This window comes from Sus scrofa, chromosome 14, assembly GCF_000003025.6.
Source record: "Sus scrofa isolate TJ Tabasco breed Duroc chromosome 14, Sscrofa11.1, whole genome shotgun sequence".
NCBI classification, from domain to species: domain Eukaryota; kingdom Metazoa; phylum Chordata; class Mammalia; order Artiodactyla; family Suidae; genus Sus; species Sus scrofa.
This window is the reverse complement of record NC_010456.5, coordinates 82,957,802-82,980,336: the sequence shown is the minus strand read 5'-3', so window position 1 is coordinate 82,980,336 and position 22,535 is coordinate 82,957,802.

The window sequence follows — 22,535 nt, the reverse complement described above, 5'->3', positions numbered from 1 at the left end:
AATTCTTCAATTCTTAATATTTCTTTCTGAATTACTATTAGTCTTTTGCTTACATCTGATTTTTAAATTTGCCTAAAAAGACTATTTTCTTTTCAGGAAAAAAGGAAAAGATGTGTGTATATTTTAATTTTTATTCCAGCTTAAATCTCAGGTGTTCAAATCATTCTCACTATATGTCTTGGATTGGTTTGATCTTTGCCTCTCATGACATGCTTTTACTTATGTGCATATTTTTACCTTTTTAAGACTTGTATTCCATATCTGTCATTAGGATAAATGACTCAGTTTAAATACCTTCTCATTGTTTGCTGAAAACGAAATTGCTAAAATGATGATAATAATCCTGGCAATGGAATTTAAATTCATAAATATACTTATACAATCTTTTGATTATTTTTTCTTTTTATAGGTTATATTTTTCAAAATATTGAGGAAGTTACACTTAGCAAACTGTGTTTTTACTACAGTGTTCAACTGAAGAAAGCAGATAAAATTAGTTTAAGCATTTGCAGTGCTTTTCCTTAAGCAGCTGTTTTCTGTATTCTTCAGTCTCCGTTAATAACCCTCTCTGTTTCATCAGATGTAAAGCATTTTCCTTTGTGGCTTAAAAACATTTTCAAATACACACTAACATTATGCCACAAAAGCATTTTATAATGAATAGCCCATGTTTTATACAAGGTTTAGCATTTTCTTCTGTTGCGTATTTACAATGGCCACAGTAATTTGTAAAGATTCCTCAAAGACATCTGTGAAAAACTGCTTTGTTAATGTATATCCACATTGCAAGCAATTTCCTCTCTATCATGTCAGCATTGTTGGAAACGTGTTAGAGGTTGGCTAGCAGGTCATCACTCATTCAGTGGGAGAGGAGAAAGAGTGGCAGAACTGTGGCGTCCACCATATAGGGGGCTGCAAGAGGCCACAATATAAAGTTTACTTCAAGTAGTTGTTAAATGTAAAAAAAAAAAAAAACAAACAAACAAACAAACAAACAACACACACACACTGCTAAAATATTTTCCAGAGTGGTTACATTCTTTTACATTCCCACCAGCTGTACATGAGTGATCAGTTTCTTTGCACCCTCTCCAACAGTTTGGTGTTTTTTGAATTTTTCAAGTTTTAACTTCCAATCACTTGTAGTTTGCCAGTTTTTTATAAAATGAAACATCATCACAACATACACAGCAGGTGCACCTTCAGGTATTTAACCCAGAAAAATAGAAATGTACTTTCATATAGGAACTTGTACACAAATGTTCACTACAGCTTTGTTCATAAGAACAAAACCTGGAGTTCCCATCGTGGCTCAATAGTTAATGAATCCAACTACCCAACTAGCATCCATGAGGACACAGGTTCGATCCCTGGCCTCACTCAGTGGGTTAAGGATCGGGCATTGCCGTGAGTTGTGGTATAGGTCACAGACACAGCTCAAATCCTGAATTGCTGTGGCTGTGGTGTAGGCCAGCGGCTACAGCTCTGATTGGACCCCTAGCCTGGGAACCTCCATATGCCACAGGTGTGGCCCTAAAAGACAAAAAGACAAAAAAACAAAAACAAAAAGAACAAGACCAGAAACATCCCAGATGCTCAGGTAAATGATTAAACAAATTGTAGTACACCTAATACATGGAATACTACTCAGCAATAAACAAGAATGTCCTCTTGATATAGTCACTTAGATGAATTTCAAAGGAACTAGGCTGAGTAAAAAAAGCCATTCCCAAAAGCTTTTAATACTGTCTTATTGCAAATACATAGCATTCATTTTTTAAAATAAATTTTATTGGAATGTAGTTGACTTAGAAAGTTTTATTAGTTCAAAGTGTCTAGCAAATTAAATCAATTATACATATACACATATCTGTTCCTTTTCAGATCTTTTCCCATTTGGGTTATTACTCCATATCAAGTAGATTATCCTATGTTATACAGTAGGTTCTTGTTACCTATTTATTTTATATACAATAGTGTGTCTATGTCAATCCCAACCCCCTAATTCATCCCTCCTGCCCTACATTCCCCATTTGGTAACCCTAAATTTGGCTTCAAAATCTTTGAGTCTGTTTCTGTTTTGTAAGTTCTTTGTATCATTTTTGTTGGATTCCACACATTAATAATCTCATACAATATTTGCCTTTCTCTGACTTCACTTAATATATAACATTCTTGAATTGACGACATTATTAGAATAGAAAACAGATGCATGTTGCCAGGGTTTAAGGAAGCAGTTGGCACAGAAGGGAAGTGATTGTGGTTATGAAAGGGCAAAATGAAGATCACCCTGTGGTGATGGAAATATTTTATACTGCAACTGCATTTTGGGATACATTTGCCTACACATGTGATAAATTTCATGGAACAAAACACCCACAAATAAATCCAATGAGTAAAACTAAGAAAATCTGAACATCAGTGGGTTGTATCAATGCCAATATCCTGATTGTGATACAGTACTACAGATTGAAAGATGTTATCATTAGAGGAAAGTGGATGAAGCGTTCATGAGATTTCTCTGCATTCTGTCTTACAATTATATTGATTCTACAATAATATAAAAATAGAAAGTTTAATTTAAAAAAAGTTTAAAAGAAGATGACCACTCAATCATACATAAGGAGTCTATAAGGAGGTGGTGTCTCAGTTGTCAGGTGTCCAGAATGTGAGACCCTACATCTTTTAAAGCTTACTCATGACTCTGGACATCATCTTGATCAGAATGGGAAGTTTTAAATTTTCAGTGAAGGTGAAATAAACTATGACTCAGAGACTGATCAGCTTACCTCTTTCCTTACCTAGCTAGATTTATGTTAATTTATCAGAAAGAATCAAATTCAGAAAAATAATATAGAACGAAATAATATAGAATGAAACTCCCAGTTTTTAAATTTTAATTTTGCAAAATTTAAATTCTCTGTAATTAAATAAAGGGAATTGGTTATTGCTATTAAATGGTGTGTGAAGGAAAAGGACAAGTTTGTTAGAGAAGAATGAATTTTAAAATAAACAATCTGATTGATACCTAGAGATTAGTAACTTAAGAAGCCATTCCCACCCCAAGAATTGGAGAAGATGGTTAAGAAAGGAATTGGTGTTACCAGGATCCTGATTCTGCACTACTCGGGGTTCTGCTCAGCCAGTACTAGCACGTGGAAGGAAAAACACATCTTGCTACATACATTTCACTCACAGTAGAGCTCCCAACATGAGCCACTAGAGAGGGAGCAGTGGTTAAATATGAGAATACAGAAGGGAAGCAACCACCTTCAAAGATGCCTCTAGAAGAATGAGTAAAAGGAAAAACAAACTTTTCCTCTCTTCCTACTTCCTGATCAACATATACCTCCTCTGGTGAAAAAAAAAAGCATATCTTCAACAGCTGTCTTCAAACATGGATGTGAGACATTGGGGAAACATAAAGATGTAATAAGCATCTAAGGATGTGTTGTTTTCACACTATTGATTTCCAAATATTTAACTTTATATATTTCTTTCTTAAAACTGACCTGTCCCAGAATTTTCCCTGAGATGTCTCAAGCTGGTTCTGTTTTCCCTCTTCACAATCATGCTTTTCCCAGTACAGAAACCGAAGTCAAACCTTACCCAGTTTTTACTATATTATATTGTCCTTGTGGCATATTAATACACATGCTTTTCTTGGATGCAAGCCTGCCAGTCCCTTCAAACCTCTGGTGACAACTCTGTTTATTTATTCCTCCAACGTGCTTTCTAGATTAATGGGAATATTTTGATATTACTATAACATATTTAACAACCTTTGGTACCTTTAGGAAATGCCATACTTCCTAGTGGCCCAACATTTAATCTGTTCTTTGCCAAAAATTAACACAATAAAGGCGAAACATATTCTTATATGCTAACAGCATTCCATCTACAATTTATTGTCCAAAACGTTAGAAAACAGCTGGATTTCTGTAGGATTAAGTCCTTTTTTCTTGGCTATGGATATAGTCTCTATTTTTTTTTCAAATATTTTACTACAAATTGTTTTCAACTATGAATTAAGCCTTGTTGTTCTCTTGTACTCAACCATACTGTTATAATTAATCTCTTGGTAACTAAACTATTCTCAAATCCTAAATGACTGTGCCTGTGTTTCCTATTTGGTTTTTTTTTATTTAAGTTTTACTGACATATACTTAACATACAATATTATATTAGTGTTAGGTGTACAAAATGATTTGTTATTTGTATATAATACAAAATGTTCACCACAGTAAGTCTAGTTAACATTGGTCATCATACATAGTTACAGAATTATTTTTTTTTAATGACAACTTTTAAGGTCTGCTCTCTCAGCAACTTTCAAATATGCACTACAATATTTTAATTGGGATTTTTGTTTATATAGTATGAAACTGAAATTATGTCAGAGATTAATAATTTTCCAATATTCATTAGTAGGGCATAATAAAACAAAAATAAAATACGCCTGAAATAAATACACTGAGAATATATATGCCTGAAATAAATGCATTGAGAATACAAATGCAATAGAGCAATAGATATAGAAATGGCTTTAGGGGTTACCCACTTTTCCTAGTACTACTCACTCCCTCTAACATCTTGACTGAAATGTTCTCTTTTCTTCAGTTAAAATTTATTTTCAAAAGAAACAAGCTGAATTAGGAACCATTGTCTAACTTCCACAATAAATTGGAATTGCAATTTTCAAATTATTAGCCCAAGAAAAATCTGATCCCTCTTTATATCCATTAAATCTTCAGTGGTCAAAGTATGAAGCAAAATATACTTAAAACACTCTTAAAACAACTACATTAAAAGCTAAAGAAATTGTAAGCATGTAGGTATTAAACTGAACAGAGGAAAGATCAGTTTTCTGCTGAGACTGACTAACTGACATAGCATTCTCTTGTCCTTTGAATTCTCTTCAAAGCAGTCCCTGAACCTCTAGTCTTCTTTTATGTAAGAAAGAGATAGATAAAGGGATGAAGGTTTCAGAACATTTAAAAAAAAATTCTTAGTAACTCCTTTGGAAACCTTGTGCTCTACTTAAATTGTGTGAGTACCTGTCACTCACCTATTTCAACTATGAGACTTCAGCTGATTACAACTATGTGATAGGAGAAAATGTCTCTTTTGGCATACTACTACACATATGAATCATACACTTATTTTTATATAGGAAAGAAATTTAAATATAATCAAGAGCACATAAAAAATGTACTTTTGGTGAAAAACAAAATTTCAAATTTAAGTGGTCTGTCTTCAAGAAAAATGTCCTTAACATTTAGGAGATAAAAAAACCAAAAAGAAAAATGGTCAGATGAATTGTATAAATGTTCTACTTTGTAATTAAAACAAATAGCAAAGACTACAAAGATGTGACATTTTTGGTTATAGCTTTGTTGAGCTATAATACATATATACAGTTATAATTCACCATTCAATTTATACAATTTGATGGTTTTAGTATGTTCACAGAGCTCTGCAACCACCACTACAACAATTTTAATACATTTCCATTATACCGAAATGGAAATTTTTATCTATTAGCAGTCACTCTCGCCTTTATTCCAATATCCCAGACATAGGCAACCATCAATTTTTTTTCTGTTCCTATAGATTTATCTCTTCTGAATATGTCATTTACATGGAGTCATACAAAATGCTCTATTTTATGACCAGAATTCTTTCACTTAGCATAAAATTCTCTAGGATCATCTATTTTGTAGTAGGAATCAATATTTTATTCTCTGTTATCTAATTATATTTCATTGTTGAATATATCATTTATTATTTATTTATTCAAAAGTTGATGGACACTTGGATAATTTCAATTTGGGGGTGTGAATAAGTTTGGTTTGGTTTGGTTACTGTCTTTTAGGGCTGTACCCACGGCATATGAAGATTCCCAGGCTAGGGGTCAAATTGGTGTAGCCACAGGCCTACACCACAGGCAAAGCAACACCAGATCTGACCTGCATCTGTGACCTACACCACAGCTCACAACAACACCAGATCCTAAACTCACTGAGCAAGGCCAGGGATGGAACCTGTATCTTCTTGGATACTAGTCAGATTCTGGACTCATAGATACTGAGCCACGATGGGGACTCCTAGGGGTATGAATAATATTGCAGTAAACACTGTGCACATGTTTTTTATGCAAACATAGGATTGAATTTTCCTCGACTACTCCTTGTCCATTGTATGATTTAGATACACTTGCAGAAAATCATTTGACCTTAAATGTTCTGGTTTATTACTGGACTCACAATTCTCTTCCACTACATTTATGCTTATCTTTATGTCTGTAACACCCTCTCTAGAGTACACCTTTACTAAATTTTGAAATTGCAAAGTATACATCCTCTAGGCCTGCTCTTTTCCAAAATTACCTTAGCTGTCTCTTTAATTTCCATTAATTTTATGATCAGTTTGTCAATTCATCCAAAAAAATATAAAGCTTCATTTTTGTGATGGATTGTGTTGTATTTGATAAGAATTGTGTTGGAAAGTAATGTCATATTTATAATATTAAGTTTTCTGGCCTATGAACATCAGCTATCTTTCCACTTATTTAGGTCTTCTGTAATTTATTTCAGCAATGTTTTGTAGCTCACAGAATACTAGTTTTGCACTTCTTTTATTAAATGTATCCTTCCTAATTATTTATTTTATTAATTTCATTATTTTATTTTATTTTAATTTAATTTTATTTTATTTATCGTCTTTTTGTCTTTTTCCAGGTCCACACCTGCGGCATATGGCGGTTCCCAGGCTAGGGGTCTAATCAGAGCTGCAGCCGCTGGCCTACACCAGAGCCGCAGCAACAGAGGATCGGAGCTGCGTCTGTGACCTACACCACAGCTCACGGCTACGCCGAATCCTTAACCCACTGAGTGAGGCCAGGGATCGAACCCACAACCGCATGGTTCCTAGTCGTATTTGTTAACCACTGAGCCATGATGGGAACTCCTATTTTATTCTTTTTGATGTTCTTTTAAGTGAAATTGTTAAGTTCATTTCAAATTGTTTATTGGTAGTACATAGAAATACTGTATATTCTTAAATATTGATCTTGTACCATGCAACCTGATTGAACTCCATTATTAGTAGTAGTGTTATTATGGTTCATTCCTTAGAATTTTCTATGTACAAGATCATGTCTTCTGGAATTAGATATAGCCTTACTTCATCCTTTCCAGTTTGGATACCTTTTATCTCATTTCTTGCCTAATTATCTTGGATAGTACCTTCTGTGTAATGTTGAACAGAATTTATGAGAGTGCAAATCTTTGTATTTTTACTGTCATTAGCAGAAGAACACTCGGTCTTTGAGCATTAAGAATGTTAACTGTGGGGAGTTCCCGTCGTGGCGCAGTGGTTAACGAATCTGACTAGGAACCATGAGGTTGAAGGTTCGATCCCTGCCCTTGCTCAGTGGGTTAAGGATCCGGCATTGCCGTGAGCTGTGGTGTAGGTCACAGACGCGGCTCGGATCCTGCATTGCTGTGGCTCTGGCGTAGGCTGGCGGCTACAGCTCCAATTGGACCCTTAGCCTGGGAACCTCCATATGCCGCGGGAGTGGCCCAAGAAATGGCAAAAAAAAAAAAAAAAGAATGTTAACTGTGGGAGAGTTCCAGTAGTTCCAGAGTTCCAGTAGCTCAGCATAAACAAATTTGACTAGTATCCATGAGGATGCAGATTTGATGCCTGGCCTTGTTCAGTGGGTTTAGGATCCAGCATTGCCATGAGCTGTGGTGTAGGACGCAGAGGCAGTTCATATCTGGCGTTGCAGTGGCTGTGGCATAGACCAACAGCTGCAGCTCCAACTCAACTCCTAGCCTGGGAACCTCCATATGCCGTGGGTTTGGCCCTAAAAAAGACTTTGAAAAAAAAAAAAAAAAACACACAAAACAACAAAAAAACCTGTTAACTGTGGGATTTTCATAGTTGCCCTTGATCAGGTTGAGAAAGTTACCTTCTATTCTTAAGATGTTGAATGCTTTTATTATGAAAGGATTTTGCATTTTGCCAAATGCTTGTTCTGTGTGTTACTGAGATCATATTTATTCTATGAATATGGTCCATTGTATTATTTGATTTTAAATGCTAAACCAGTTTTAGGCTCCTAGGATAATCCAAGTGCATAATCCTTTAGATAACTTGCTGGATTTGGTATTCTAGTATATTGCTGAGATTTTTTACCTCAGTATTTATAATAAATATCAGTCTCTAAGATTTTTTGAGATGTCTTTCTGATTTTTGATATACAAGATTAAAAGTAGTCTCATAGAATGAGTTGAGATTGTACACGTCCCTTCTAATATTTTAGAAGAGTTTGTGAACATTTGATATTTTCTTTAAATGATTGTAAAAATTCACCAATGAAGACATCTAGGCATTGGCTTTTCAATATAGGAATTTAAAAATTACTATTATTAAAATTATACTACTTGTACATTTATTTTTATACTTATTTTTAAGATTCAGTAATTTGTGTTTATTTAGTAATTTATCCATCTAAACTACCTAACTTGTTTATGTACATTTGTTTATATAATTCTTTTTTTGTAAATTTTATTGGAATATAGTTGACTTACAAAGTGGTGTTAATTGCAAGCATACAGCAGAGTAAATCAGTTATACATATACATATATCCATTCCTTTTCAAATTCTTTTCCCATGTAGGGTATTCCATGGTACTGAGTAGATTACTCTGTGCTATCCAGTAGCTCCTTGTTACCTATTTTATACATAATACTATGCATATTTAATCCCATTCCCATAATTTATCACTCTCCCCACATTTCCCCTTTGGTAATCCTAAATTTGGTTTTGAAATCTTTGAGTCTGTTTGTTTTATAAGTTCTTTTGTATCATTTTTATTAGATTCCACATATTAGTGACTTCATAAGATTATAATCCTTTTTATTTCTGTAAAGTTAGTAGAGATGGCCCCCTTTTCCTTCCTAATTTTAGCAATTTAACTTCTCTTCCTTTTTTTAAAATATAACTAGCTAAAGATCCGTCAATTTTTTTTGTCGTTTCATAGTACCAGCTTTGGGTTTTATTAATTTTCTCTATTGTTTTTCTGTTCTATTTCTCATTAATTTCCATTCTAATCTTTACTATTTCCTTATTCTTTGCTTTAGGTTCAGTTTGTTCTTCTTACAGTGTCTTAAGGTGGAAGGTTACATCAGTGAATGGGGATCTTTCCTTTTTTAGTATAGATTTATAGTTCTAAGATTCCTAGGAGATACTTTTACTTCACTATAAATATTTGGTCTGTTGTGTTTTATGTTTATTCATTTTAAGTAATTTATCTTGTGATTTTTTTGACTCAAAAGTTACTTAATTTCTATTTTTTTTTAATTTTTCAAAATTCCTCCTAATATTGAGTTCTATATACATTCCACTTTGGTTAGAAAACATACTTCATATTAACTCAATCTCTTTAAATTTACTGAAGTTTGCTTAGATCATGGTCCATCCTGGAGAATGTTCCATGTGCATGTAAGAAGAATATATATACTTTTTTTTTTTTAATGAGGGAGAGCTCAATATACGCCAGTTTGGTCTAGTTGGAATATAGCATCAATCAGGTCTTCTATTTTCCTGCTCATCTTCTGCCTAGTTTTTCTACCACTATTAAAAGTGGAGTATAAAAATTTATTTCTCCCTTTACTTTTGCTTTATATATTTTAGGAGTCTGCTGTTGAGTGCATATTTTTACAATTTCTCTATATTCTTGACAAATTGATCCCTTATCAATAGAATGTGTTTCTTTATATCCAGTTGCTTTTGTTTGTTTAAAAGTCCATTTTGTCTAATATTAATTTAGCCATACTATCCCTCTTATGGTTAGTTTGCATGATGTATATTTTCCATCTTTTTTTTCCAACCTATGTATTCTTTTGAATCTAAAGGGCATATCCTGTGTATACCAAACACTTGAATGTTATTCTTTAACCCACCCTGACAATCTCTGCATTTTGGTTGTATCATCAATCCATTCTCACTTAATATTACTGTTGATAAAGTCAGATTTATATCAGTAATTTTTTCTCATATTTCACATCTTGTTATTCTGTTCCCCATTTCTTTTTTACATTAATAAAATATTTTTGAATAAACATTTTAACAATTTTAGTAATATTTTATTTTTATTTTCTTAGTTTATTCTGTGACTTACCATATACATCTTTTCAGCTCCTGCTTACTTGAATTTAAAACTTCACTTAAAATTGATACTAACTTAACTTCAGTCACTTACAAAAAGTCTACTCCTTTACAGTTTTCCTTTTTTTTCCATTTTTTAAAATTATTCAAATGAATTTATCACATCTGTAGTTGTATAATGATCATAACAATCTGATTTCACAAGATTTCCATCCCACAGCCCAGGCACATCCCCCCACCCCCCAAACTGTCTCCTCCGGAGACCATAAGTTTTTCAATGTCTGTGAGTCAGCATCTGTTCTGCAAAGAAGTTCAGTCTGTCCTTTTTACAGATTCCACATGTCAGTGAAAGCATTTGATGTTGGTGTCTCATTGTATGGCTGACTTCACTTAGCATGATAGTTTCTAAGTCCATCCATGTTGCAAAAAATGCTGGTATTTCGTTCTTTTTAATGGCTGAGTAATATTCCATTGTGTATATGTACCACACAGTTTTCCTCCTTATCTTACATTATTGTTGTCACAAATTACATCTTTATATTTTGTATACTCACTAACATAGATTTATATTTTGTGTGTGCATTTGTCCTTAGGTACTGTAAAATATAAAATATGAGGTTACAAACCAAACTGCCCTAACTTCTTTTGGCTAAATGTGTTGATAGCAACAGCATTTGTTCAAGAAATGTAGCTGTTACTGTACTTCAAAGAGTGGTCAAGAGGAAAATAAACTTCTATTCCATGGAGAAGTAAAGATTAAGTGCTTTGAAATAAAACAGTGTAGAGGTTGTGTATAATCAGAGACATTTATATAACATACTATAGATCATGTAAATATATTTGAAGGAAGAAATATTCAAGGAAGATCATTTGATGTCTGGATGTGAAAAAAAATAGCACTTTTTTAAAAACATGGAACTATTTGTTTCCATTTAAAAATAAACTATACAACATAGCAGATAATCTTTCTCTTTTATACTTTAACCATCTTTTTCAAATCTTACACATAGTTTTAGTGTATGACTATGTGGTATTAATCTGTTACATATGTCAGCTAGTAAAACACTTTGCAAATATCTATAATTATTATTAGTTATTAAACAATACAAATGACCCAATGGCATTATAAAGTTAATGGATTTTGGACAACATAAAAATTTGTCTATAAGTAACTAAATGTATAGTAAAAGCAGGACACATTCAAGCATTTGATGTTAAACAAATCTGAAGATAATAATTCCATAAAAAACTAAATAAAACAATTTTATGACTCAAATTTTGTTTCACACTCATAACCTGCTACATGGAAATATATGTTGCTCTTTGCTCTGTTATAGAAATAAACAAAATAAACTATTAAATGTTAAGTATTAAATATAAAATATACAAATGTTCTATACTAAAATAATTATTCATAGCAGAAAATAAAATACAAATGTAAAATTTAACGAGTTTCTATCTCAAGAGATAAAGCAAGAGAATGGCTAGCTACACCTCTTCCACAAACTTAATCAAAATGGGAGAGGAGTTTTCTTGTGTGCATTAGGTTGAGATCTGGCATTGTCAACTGCACCAGCTCAGGTCACTGCTGTGGCATGGTTCAATCTCTGGCCCAGAAACTTCCATATTCTGCAGGCACAACAATAACAACAACAAAAAAAAATGTGAGAAAATGTATACAAGTGTAAACATATATACATAACTCTCAAGAAATGGAGAAAATATATTTTCACGAGAGAAGCTATTTTATAATCCTTATTACCTAGAAAACTAAAAGAAGACAGGATAATGCTTAAAAATAAACCAGGATAGAGAAAGTCAGCTCTCAGGACACACTGAAAAAGGCTGCAAGTTATGTGGGTTCAGGTCTCCTAAGCACTAACAAGAGCTTCCAAAGGTCTGTTTTTGTCAGTCTAGAAAGCAAGAGTTCCATGACTAAGCAGAGTAAGGAATCAAAGGGCTCTACATGGAATAATATGTTCAAACCTCTTTTTCCAAGTTTTTCACCAGTCCTTCAGCCTCCTACAGAGATAAGAATCTATGGCATTTGAAATTAATCCAAAATCAGAGATTTACTTTAATGAATAGATTATCTTTCTGGGATGGTCTAGAGTTCCTAAAAGAGTATCTGACACAGAGGAAGGCACTTCTTATTCAACATGAGGTAAAATTATCTACTTGCCTGCAATTTGTATATACCCTCATATAAAAATCAATCAGACAATAGGAGTTCCCATTGTGGCTCAGTGGAAACAATCCCAACTAGAATCCATGAGAACTCGGATTTGATCCCTGATCTCTGCACCAGATCCCTCCGCTGGGTTAGGGATCTGGTGCAGACCCAGCTTGGATCCAGGGTTGCTGAGGCTGTGGTGCAGGCCTGTAGCTGCAGCTCCAACTTGACCCCTAACCTGGAAACCTCCATATGCCATGGTTGTGGCCCTAAAAAGGAAAAAAAAAAAAAAAAATCAGGCAATAAGCACAATCAAAGATATACCATTATGAAAATTTTAATTCTAAAATAAAAAGAAGATGCAAAGGAATTTTTTTTTTCAGAAAGCAAGAACAAGTTGCAAACAAAGGAAAAAACCAGATTCGCAACTGATTATTTATTAGCAAAAACTGCTGCAAGACAGTAGGTCAATGACATCACAATTCTAAGGAAATATTACTTTAGACTACATGTTACACTAAACGCCAGACTATTATTCAGGTATTTTAAAACAACAGAACTTTTAAGTCATTAAGGGAGTTTACGTCTAATAAATCCTTTCTAAAAACCAGCACTCCTTTACACAGAAACAAATTAAAATTAAAAGAAAAAAAAAAGGTAGAAGTTAGACTGCAAGAAATACAAAGTTGGAATCCAAGAAAAACGGTAGCATAAGATCCAAGAGGGAAGAACGGTGGTTTCTAGGGGCTAAGGGATGGGAGGACTGGAGAGCTGTTGGTCAAGGGTAGAAACTTGAGTTAGAAGATGAGTAAGTTCTGGAGTTCCCGTCATGGCGCAGAGGTTAACGAATCCGACTAGGAACCATGAGGTTGCAGGTTCGATCCCTGCCCTTGCTCAGTGGGTTAAGGATCCAGCGTTGCCGTGAGCTGTGGTGTAGGTTGCAGACGCGGCTCGGATCCTGTGTTGCTGTGGTTCTGGCGTAGGCTGGCGGCTACAGCTCCAATTGGACCCCTAGCCTGGGAACCTCCATATGCGGAGGGAGCAGCCCAAGAAATGGCAAAAAGACCAAAAAAAAAAAAAAAATAATAATAATAAAAAGAAGATGAGTAAATTCTAGAGATCTAAGGCACAACATAATGATCACAGTCACCATACTCTTATATACTTCAAAGTTGCTAAGAGGTTAAATATTAAAGGTTCACCCCCCAAAAAAAATAAAATCATGTGATGTGATGGAGGCATTAGCTAATGTCATGGTGGCAATCAGATTTCAATATATAAATGTAGCAGATCAACACACTGGGCATTTTATTTTATTTTATTTTATTTTTTGCCTTTTCTAGGGCCACTTCCATGGAGGGTCCCAGGCTAGGGGTCTAATCAGAGATGAAGCTGCCGGCCTGCGCCAGAGCCACAGCAACGCAGGATCTGAGCCACGTCTGTGACCTACATCACAGCTCACGGCAACACTGGATCCTTAACCCACTGAGTGAGGCCAGGAATCGAACCGGGAACCTCATGGTTCCTAATCAGATTCGTTAACCACTGAGCCACAACGGGACCTCCACACAGGGCATTTCAAATTCACACAATGATATATCAATTATGTATAAATAAAAATAAATGAAATGTAAAAAATAAATATTTCCAATTGAGAAAAACATCCTGACTTTTATATTCAGACACTACCAATCAGTGGTTGAGGGCTATCTATAGAAAGACTTGATCTTGAGTGAAACAGTAATCTTTAGCAGATGACAACTCTCTGAAAGAGAAGTAGTTGTTACCATGAGCAGCCAATATTCCTAGCATTTGATAAATGAGTGACTCAGCCCTGAAGTAGGGATCTGGGCAGGATACCACAGCTTCTACTATTAATAGATGCATCACAGTAAAAAAATAAAAATCTTGAATGAATGAATAGGAAGAAATTTTCACAGTCAAGGCAACATTGAATTCAGCTACACATGATGAATAAGACATTCCCTACTTGATGTGGTCAAGACACAGGTAACGAAATCCCAGTAAAACTGATTCATCTGGTTTGAAACACTTTGGAACCTTGAAACTCCAAAACACACAAACTCCAAGTCTTTTAGTAATAGTGTGCCACTATTGCCAATTAACTGTTAGAGCTTCCCACCTGTGAGGTCAAGACTCTGCAAATGTTAATGCCTTAGAAGAAAAGAAGTGTTGTTCTCAGGATCTACTCACAACTCCCCTCTTTGTTACCAGAGATATATGTTTAAAGTTAAATTTCAGCAAAAATCAGAGAGAGGAAGTTATGGTTCCGCTGAAAATGGAAAGAATCTATAGGTGAAGGGGACTGCAAAGCCAGGCCAATATACATGAACATGAATGACACTGAGGGTGCTTGATCAAGGGAGAAAGGCATAAAGTTGCATAATGATGAGTTTACTATCATAAACCTTATTCCCAAACACAAGAATAAATGATCTGCCAAAGATCCAGGAAGACTATGTAATAAATAAGCTACTAGAATGACTCTTGATACTTTGGAAATGTGATAACTCATACTCAGTGATGTAGAAAAGCTAAAATCTCCATAGTAGACCATGAAGGAAGAAACAGGAAGGCTCATAAAAATGGCAATGCTAGAATGGATAACCTGGATATCATACATATGACCTGAAAACCCACAATCTGATTGTGTTCCATGGGTAAGTTGGATGGCATTCCATTTACCAAAGTAATAAGGAATGTACTGGTGAGGTAGCACCGGCATCATTGAGAAGTTCAATGGTAGCTGTCTTTCATGCACTAAAGGCTGAAGGTAAGTAAAGCTATAAAATAACAGAACTGCCTAGCAGTGATGGGGATTCTGGGATCCCAAAGTAATAGAGGTCAGAGATCAGTCATTAATCATCAGAAGCAAAGTGGCCATAATTACTGAATGTGAGTAGCAAGCAGCCAGAGAAGTTCAACCCTCAGAAAGCAATGCAATTGGCAGCAACAAGGGTATTACTTAATCTATACAATAATAATTTTTAAAAAAGATTGACAAGGGACAACAGATAATCATAGACCTATGGCTATTTACTTGGACAACCACATACCAAAGAAAGAGGACTACTTAAACATTTTGAGGACCACTGCACTGTGACTGTCTTTGACAAATGCCTTTCTGGTAGCAGCTTTGGCACTGAGTGAGTTCTGAGAAGAAATAAGGGCAACCTTTTTGAGTCAATCTTCCCAGCAGCCACTAGACAGGTCAACAAAAATAATTACAAGTCTGTGCAAATCAGGTCTACCCTGTTCCCTCCAGCACTGATGCTAGGAATGTAGGCTATTTCTAAGGCTACAGCTGAGCTGGACTGAGATGGTAAGCAGGGAACGGGACTAGAGTAAATTATAATGCCAGAAAGCTTACTGCTCTCACTGAGATTCAGCTACTTACCTAGATAGAACAAAGCACTCCCCTAATTGCTGCACACTTTTTGTTAGTTCTGTGTTTGATTTCTAGCAGTTGTCAGTTTTGTCATTGCATTTCCTAAAGGGCAGATTTTGGAGCTTCTTAACTCCACCATTTTCACTAATGTCATTCTGATTATATTTTAGAAGTTTATTTAGGTTGAACTCTACATTAAACATGATACAGAAATGGCCAAAGAAAATTCATATTGGTTTATTTTCTGAAAAAAAATTATAACTTGCTAACATTTAAAAATAATGTTTTTTTAAAAAAATTAGACAGTAGAGTTTAAATGGGCAAAGAAAGAAAAAGTGCCTTAAAAAATATTGTGCATTTCAGATGCTGTGACTGGGGTGATGGAGATTGGTTGCATCAGATTTCCATCAAAGCTATTTACCTCTTAGAGCATCGATGTCAGTAAAGAAGACTGTAGAACAGACAGTTCCATAGGAATTTTATGTTAGGAATATCATGTTTTTCAAAAATGTTAGCTAATTAACTTTTGGTTTAACATTAAATTGTTATTGATTCAGAAGTGTAATGTTTATTTAAAAATTATGAATTCAAGGCCATATTTCAAAGAAGAAAGCTGAGAGAACAGCAGCTGATTGAGAAAAAATAGAGTATTTAATTCCTATATTTGGCTCTTCCATCCTCAGGAAGGTAAGCTTGGGAAAAGATCTCTAGAAGAAAGGTTATTTTAGCCACAGCCAGGATACAACATTGAAGATCCTGAATCACTGTACAAGAGAGTCTGGCTGAAAATCAAATTTTCATTCTCTCTGTTTCATATATTTTATTCCTGTGAATGAAGTAATTTCAGTGCAAATTCAAAGGGATATTTTATTAAGAGAATAAAAGACTGTGCTGGACATTTGCCTGTCTGCTCTCATATATATCCTTGTTCTCTATCACTGGGAACAATATTTCCCAAGGTCTCTTGCAAGTGGCTTTCATCTATTGAAAAATTATCTCCAATTTTCTACTATTACCATTTCAGGTAACTTTTAGAATCACATTGTCAATCCCTAAAAATTTCTGTTTGAGGACTTAACTGTTATTGAATTTAAAGTCTACCTTTTGGGAAACTTGCTGCTTTTACAATATAAAGTCATCCTATGCACACATCCAGTTTTCTTATATTTTTTCTTTCTTTCTTTTTTTTTTTCCTGCAGCACATGGAAGTTCCCAGGCTAGAGGGTCTAATCGGAGCTGTTGCTGCCAGCCTACGCCAGAGCCACAGCAACGCAGGATCCAAGCCATGTCTGTGACCTACATCACAGCTCATGGCAACACTGGATCCTTAACCCACTGAGTGAGGCCAGGGATCAAACCTGCAACCTCATGGTTCCTAGTCGGATTCCTTAACCACTGTGCAACGACAGGAACTATGATATTTTCTAACTTTCATGTCTTTTAGGAGAGTTTGATCATTTTCTCCACCACTTTCTTACACGTATTTTTTGATAATTTACAAGTGTTTTTTCCTTTTCTCCCTCCTTCCTTCCTGTCTCTCCCTCCTCCCTTCCTTCCTTCCTTCTCTCCCACCCTCCCTCCCTTCTTTCCCTCCTCCCTCCCTCCTTTCCTGCCTTCCTTCCTCTTTCTTCTCTACCTTTGTTGCTAATATGATCTCCCTCCACTCCTTTCTCTAAATATATAGGCAGCAATCGATTGTTCTATGCTTAATTATATCTGGCAGCTTGTTTCTCTTCTATGGTAGTTTTAACACTTTTTAAGTTATTATCTGATGTTCTCGTCGTGGCACAGCAGAAACGAATCTGACTGGGAACCATGAGGTTGTGCGTTCGATCCTTGGCCTTAATAATTGGGTTAAGGATCTGGCATTGCTGTGGGCTGTAGTGTAGGTCACAGACATGGCTCAGATCTGGCATTGCTGTGGCTGTGGCATAGGCCAGCGGCTATAGCTCCAATTAGAGCCCTAGCCTAGAAATCTCCATGCGCTGTGGGTGCAGCCCTAAAAAGACAAAAAAAAAAAAAAAAAAAAAAAAAGTTATTATCTACATATCTAGGAAGATGAGGAAGATGATAACATCATCTATTAATAATAGTTTTCTCTTTCTCATCTCTACATTCACCACTTCCTCAATGTGTTATTTGTATTCAGCATTCAAATCATAATTGAATGCAACAGTGATACTATGCTGAGCATTCTGGTCTCATTGCTGAATTTATAGAGAAAATCTAAATTTCAAAATATAGTATAATGTTTGCTGAAGCCTTCTTGCATATACATACATTTTTCTCATATAAACATTTTTCCAATCAAGATAAAGAATTCCACTCTTACATTTTAAATTAAACATTTGTCTTAAATTTTAAAAAAGATTTATAGTATATAATTATATACATTGTTTAATTTTCACATTTATTGAAACATACTAATAGATATCCTACTGCTGAATAATTTTCTTTCTCTTAAGCGAATCTAATTGTTCATAATTTTTTTTTTCTGCTTTTTAGGACCACTCCTGCAGTATATGGCAATTCTCAAGCTGGGGTCGAATTAGAGCTGTAGCTGCCAGCCTGTGCCACAGCCACAGTAACGTGGGATCAGAGCTGCCTCTGCAACCTACACCACAGCTCAGGGCAACACTGGACACTTAACCCACTGATGGAGGCCAGGGATTGAATCCACATCCTCATGGGTACTAGTCGGGTTCATAACCTGCTGAGCTACAGTGGAACTTGTGAAATCATGTTATCTCAATATATCTCTGTACTTAATCTGTTTTATTTTTTTGTGTTTTTACATCTTTGCTCTAAGGTGAAATTTCTCTATAATATCTTATTCTCTTGTGTTCTTACCCAAACTGAGTACCAAGGTTTTATGAGCTCTAAAAACTAAGTTGAATTATACCTATAGCTGGAGAGAAGATGAGACATGTGCAGTGACATTCCCACTTGGCCTCTCAGGCTGAAGCCCCCAACTAATGGTCCTGTTGGTTGTTTCTGAGTTCGTCCTTCCTCATGTTTACCAATCACTGATATGAAGCTTCTTTGTTTTCATTCCTATATTTTGCAAGTCCAATGTAATTGCATTTTGATGCAGTTCCTACCATTAATTTGACATATTTACTACTTGGCTTTTCAGGACACTGGTACTTCATGTTTTCCCATTTTTGTTTTCAAACAGCTTTAAGACCACTCATTAAGGAGTATTTTTCATCATTTATAGGAGTCTCTTGTAAATGGATTCTCATCATATTTAACAGAAGAATCCTTAGAGTTGGAGGTCCCGTTGTGGCTCAGTGGTTAACGAATCTGACTAGGAACCGTGAGGTTGCAGGTTTGATCCCTGGCCTTGCTCAGTGGGTTAAGGATCTGGCGTTGCCGTAGGCTGTGGTGTAGGTCGCAGACGCAGCTTGGATCTGGCATTGCTGTGGCTGTGGTGTAGACTGGCAGCTATAGCTCTGAATACCTAGCCTGGAAACCTCCATATGCTGCAGGTGCGGCCCTGGAAAAAGACCAAAAAAAAAAAAAAAAAAAAAAAAAAACAAGCCTTAGAGTGGCCTTCAGGGCCCTGCGTAATCTGGTTGTAATCTGGTTCTGGTTAGATTTCCAATCTCATCTCATTTCCAAACTTTTGCCTTTACTCATTCAGTTACAGCCAAGCAGCTATTTTCCTTTCTCTTTTTCAACATGTTCAATATAGCCCATTTCAGAGCATTTTGCATTTGTGAATGTTCCCACCTATAATATTATTTACCTAATCTTTTTTTTTTTTTTGGCCTTTTTAAATTTTTTTTTATTTGCTTTTTAGGGCCACACCTGTGGTACACAGGGGGTAAAAGTATACATTAATATCAAATGGCTTTAGAGGTCAAATAATTATCTTAAAACCACAGGAAAATTGAGAATGTATCTGTTGTGTAAAAGCCTTAAAATTATTCATTCTCCTAAAACATTTAAAATTTCTGCTGACTCAGATAATATTTGGTATAATTTGATTTCTATGCTTCTAGTTTGCAATACCTTTTGAGCTTTTTGGGGGGAACACCATTCTTGCTATTACCATTATTATCAATTCCACTTCTAATGTCAATCCTGCTATTGTTATTAATATTAGTGGAATGTTTTACATGTCCTCAATTACATAAAGGTTATATATAAGAAAAAAATCACTTTTTATTATTTATTTTCTATCATTTATTCTGATAATTTTAGTATTCATGACATATTTATAGAAACAAGTACAGTATAACATGAAGACAAAGTTGGTGGGAAAACAACAAAATATTCTGCTATCAGACTGACTTGTTTTATAATATGGTGACAACTCTCTGTGTCTTTTCAATATTCTGTCAAAGAGCATTTTCTAAAACTGTAATTTAGAATACAGTGTACAGCTCCAAGATTGTGATAGATATTGTCCTGATGGCACTTAGCTTCTTCAGTTAGAAAAGAAAGGAAAAACGATGAAAAGATGTAAATAATGAAAAATAATACATTTTTGCAATAATGCAAAAGTTGGAACTAGCCATGCCATAAGCCTAATTATCACTGGTAGTTTTGCCTTCACAGAAGAGACACCCAGCATAACAGCTTTCTGTTTTTAATCTCAATAAACTGGCTTTAGTAATAAGTATTTATTAAGCAACAACTCTGTGTTGGGTACCTTGCCCATACATGCAGTAATCCAAAGAGACACTGAAGAATCATTCTTTAGTCCCTCTATATGCTCATTCTTTGGACCCAATAAATGATTAAATTCCTGCCGCATATGTGCCATACACACTTCAGTAACATTTGGTATTACCGATGTCTCTAATTTAGATTTTCTTTATCTCTAGACCATGGTGGACTAATGGCAACTGGCCTTCGTGTATCTAAGACAAAGGCACCTTGTAGCCATATCTATATCACTTTTTTGTTTATCTTAGAACTGGAACAAAATACGGAACCGTTCTTTCAAGGTTCCCACTCTATTGACATTTACTAAATTCTATTTAATTCTATGCAGTGAATAATACACCTCATTTAACAGGATAATAATTTCCTTACTTATTACAATATTAGTGAAAATACTTGCTAATGCAGTGTTCCTCAAACGTGAACTTGCACCCAAATCCCTGAGAGGACTTGATCAACCGCAGAGTGTTGGGTCCTCACACAAAAGCGTCTGTTTCAGTACCTCTGGGTAGAATAACCCTCTCTTCTGCATTCCCCAAATACTACAAATAAAATGAGACATAGTACTTAAATCTTTTAAAGTAAAAGAATTCTTGGCTAGATTAGACATAAATTAGCTGTAGTTATTTAACTGTATATTTGATAGTTTTTCTTCTCTTTATTCCCAACTTCTACACCTTTGGAAGAAATGTTTATTTTCTGGCATTTTGAAACCAACCTTCTTTCATTTCTAATATTGATAATGGTTTTCCTTTTTACGAATATTTGTCATTTCAGATTGTACTGGTTCCTTACAGAGGAGAGGTTTCATAGATACTGACTTTTTAAGCAAAGGTTTATAACATTTCTATCTTGGTATAGTTTTTCACTTGGCCTATTTTATTATTTTAAATGCCCATTTTCAGTTTAAAATAGTATTATCCAAAAGTTAGATATAAGTTTACAAAAGATTATAATGTGTAATGCTGCCACGTACAGTAAGTACAACCAGTCTGAATAAAAATACAGTACTTATATAGAGTCCAAGGTTAATTATCACTAGTTGTTTTTATTTACCTTTTAAAAGAAAGAAATCTCTTTCTTATTGGTAGACATATAATATCTTTGTGTATATTCTTACTTTATTTATGTTTTTAAATATGAAAGATGTACACTGGAAAGTAGTACAAGGATTAATTGCAAAATATATAAAAATGCTGAAGCAAAATGGCTTTGGTTATATGACTCCCAGTACTAAATGCCCTGATACTTATCAACAGCTGGTATTGTTTATTCAGTACCTGTGATATGCAGTACATTTTAAGAAGCTTTTAAAGCTTACTTTGGCTTAAAAATTTGGGATTTTTATAAATTTGATTATTGTAAATAGCTATCAAATGTCATTCTCTACTACAGTGACAGTATTTTTAGGCTGTAGTAATTTAGAAGGATATTGAACAAAATTGATTTTTGATGAATTACTTATAAAATAGCTTGTAAAAATTCCATAAGAGAGATGATGACTGACATCTTTCGAGATGGGAAATATTTCTCAGTGTTCAATTCGTAAGGTTCGTAAAGTTAAGAAAACAGTACAGTTAAAACAAATAAATGACAAGACAGTGCCTTAAATGCTGAATATTTTAAAAAATCCTAAGAATAAAATATTTTAAATATTTAAGCAAATTATTCTTTGGCTCTTCCTTTTGATATGTAAATTGTTGTTTTTACTTTTGTATTTACTAATAGATAATGAGAAAATGAAATCAGCAAACCTATCTTCAAATATTGAAATTTAGTTCTCACAAAAGCAATAAAAACAAAAATAAACAAGTGGAACTATATAAAACTATAAATCTTCTACACAGAAAAAGAAACCACCAACAAAATGAAAATTCAGCCTACTGAATGAGAGCAAATATATGTAAATCAGACATCTAATCAGGGGTTAGTATCCAAAATATACAAGAAACTCATACAACACAACAACAACAAAAAAGCAAAACACAACAAAAAACAAAACAAAACAAAAAAAACGGTCCAATTAAAAAAGAGAGAGAGAATCTGAAGAGACTTTTTTTTCCAAAGAAGATGTACAGGTGGATAACATACACATGAAAAGA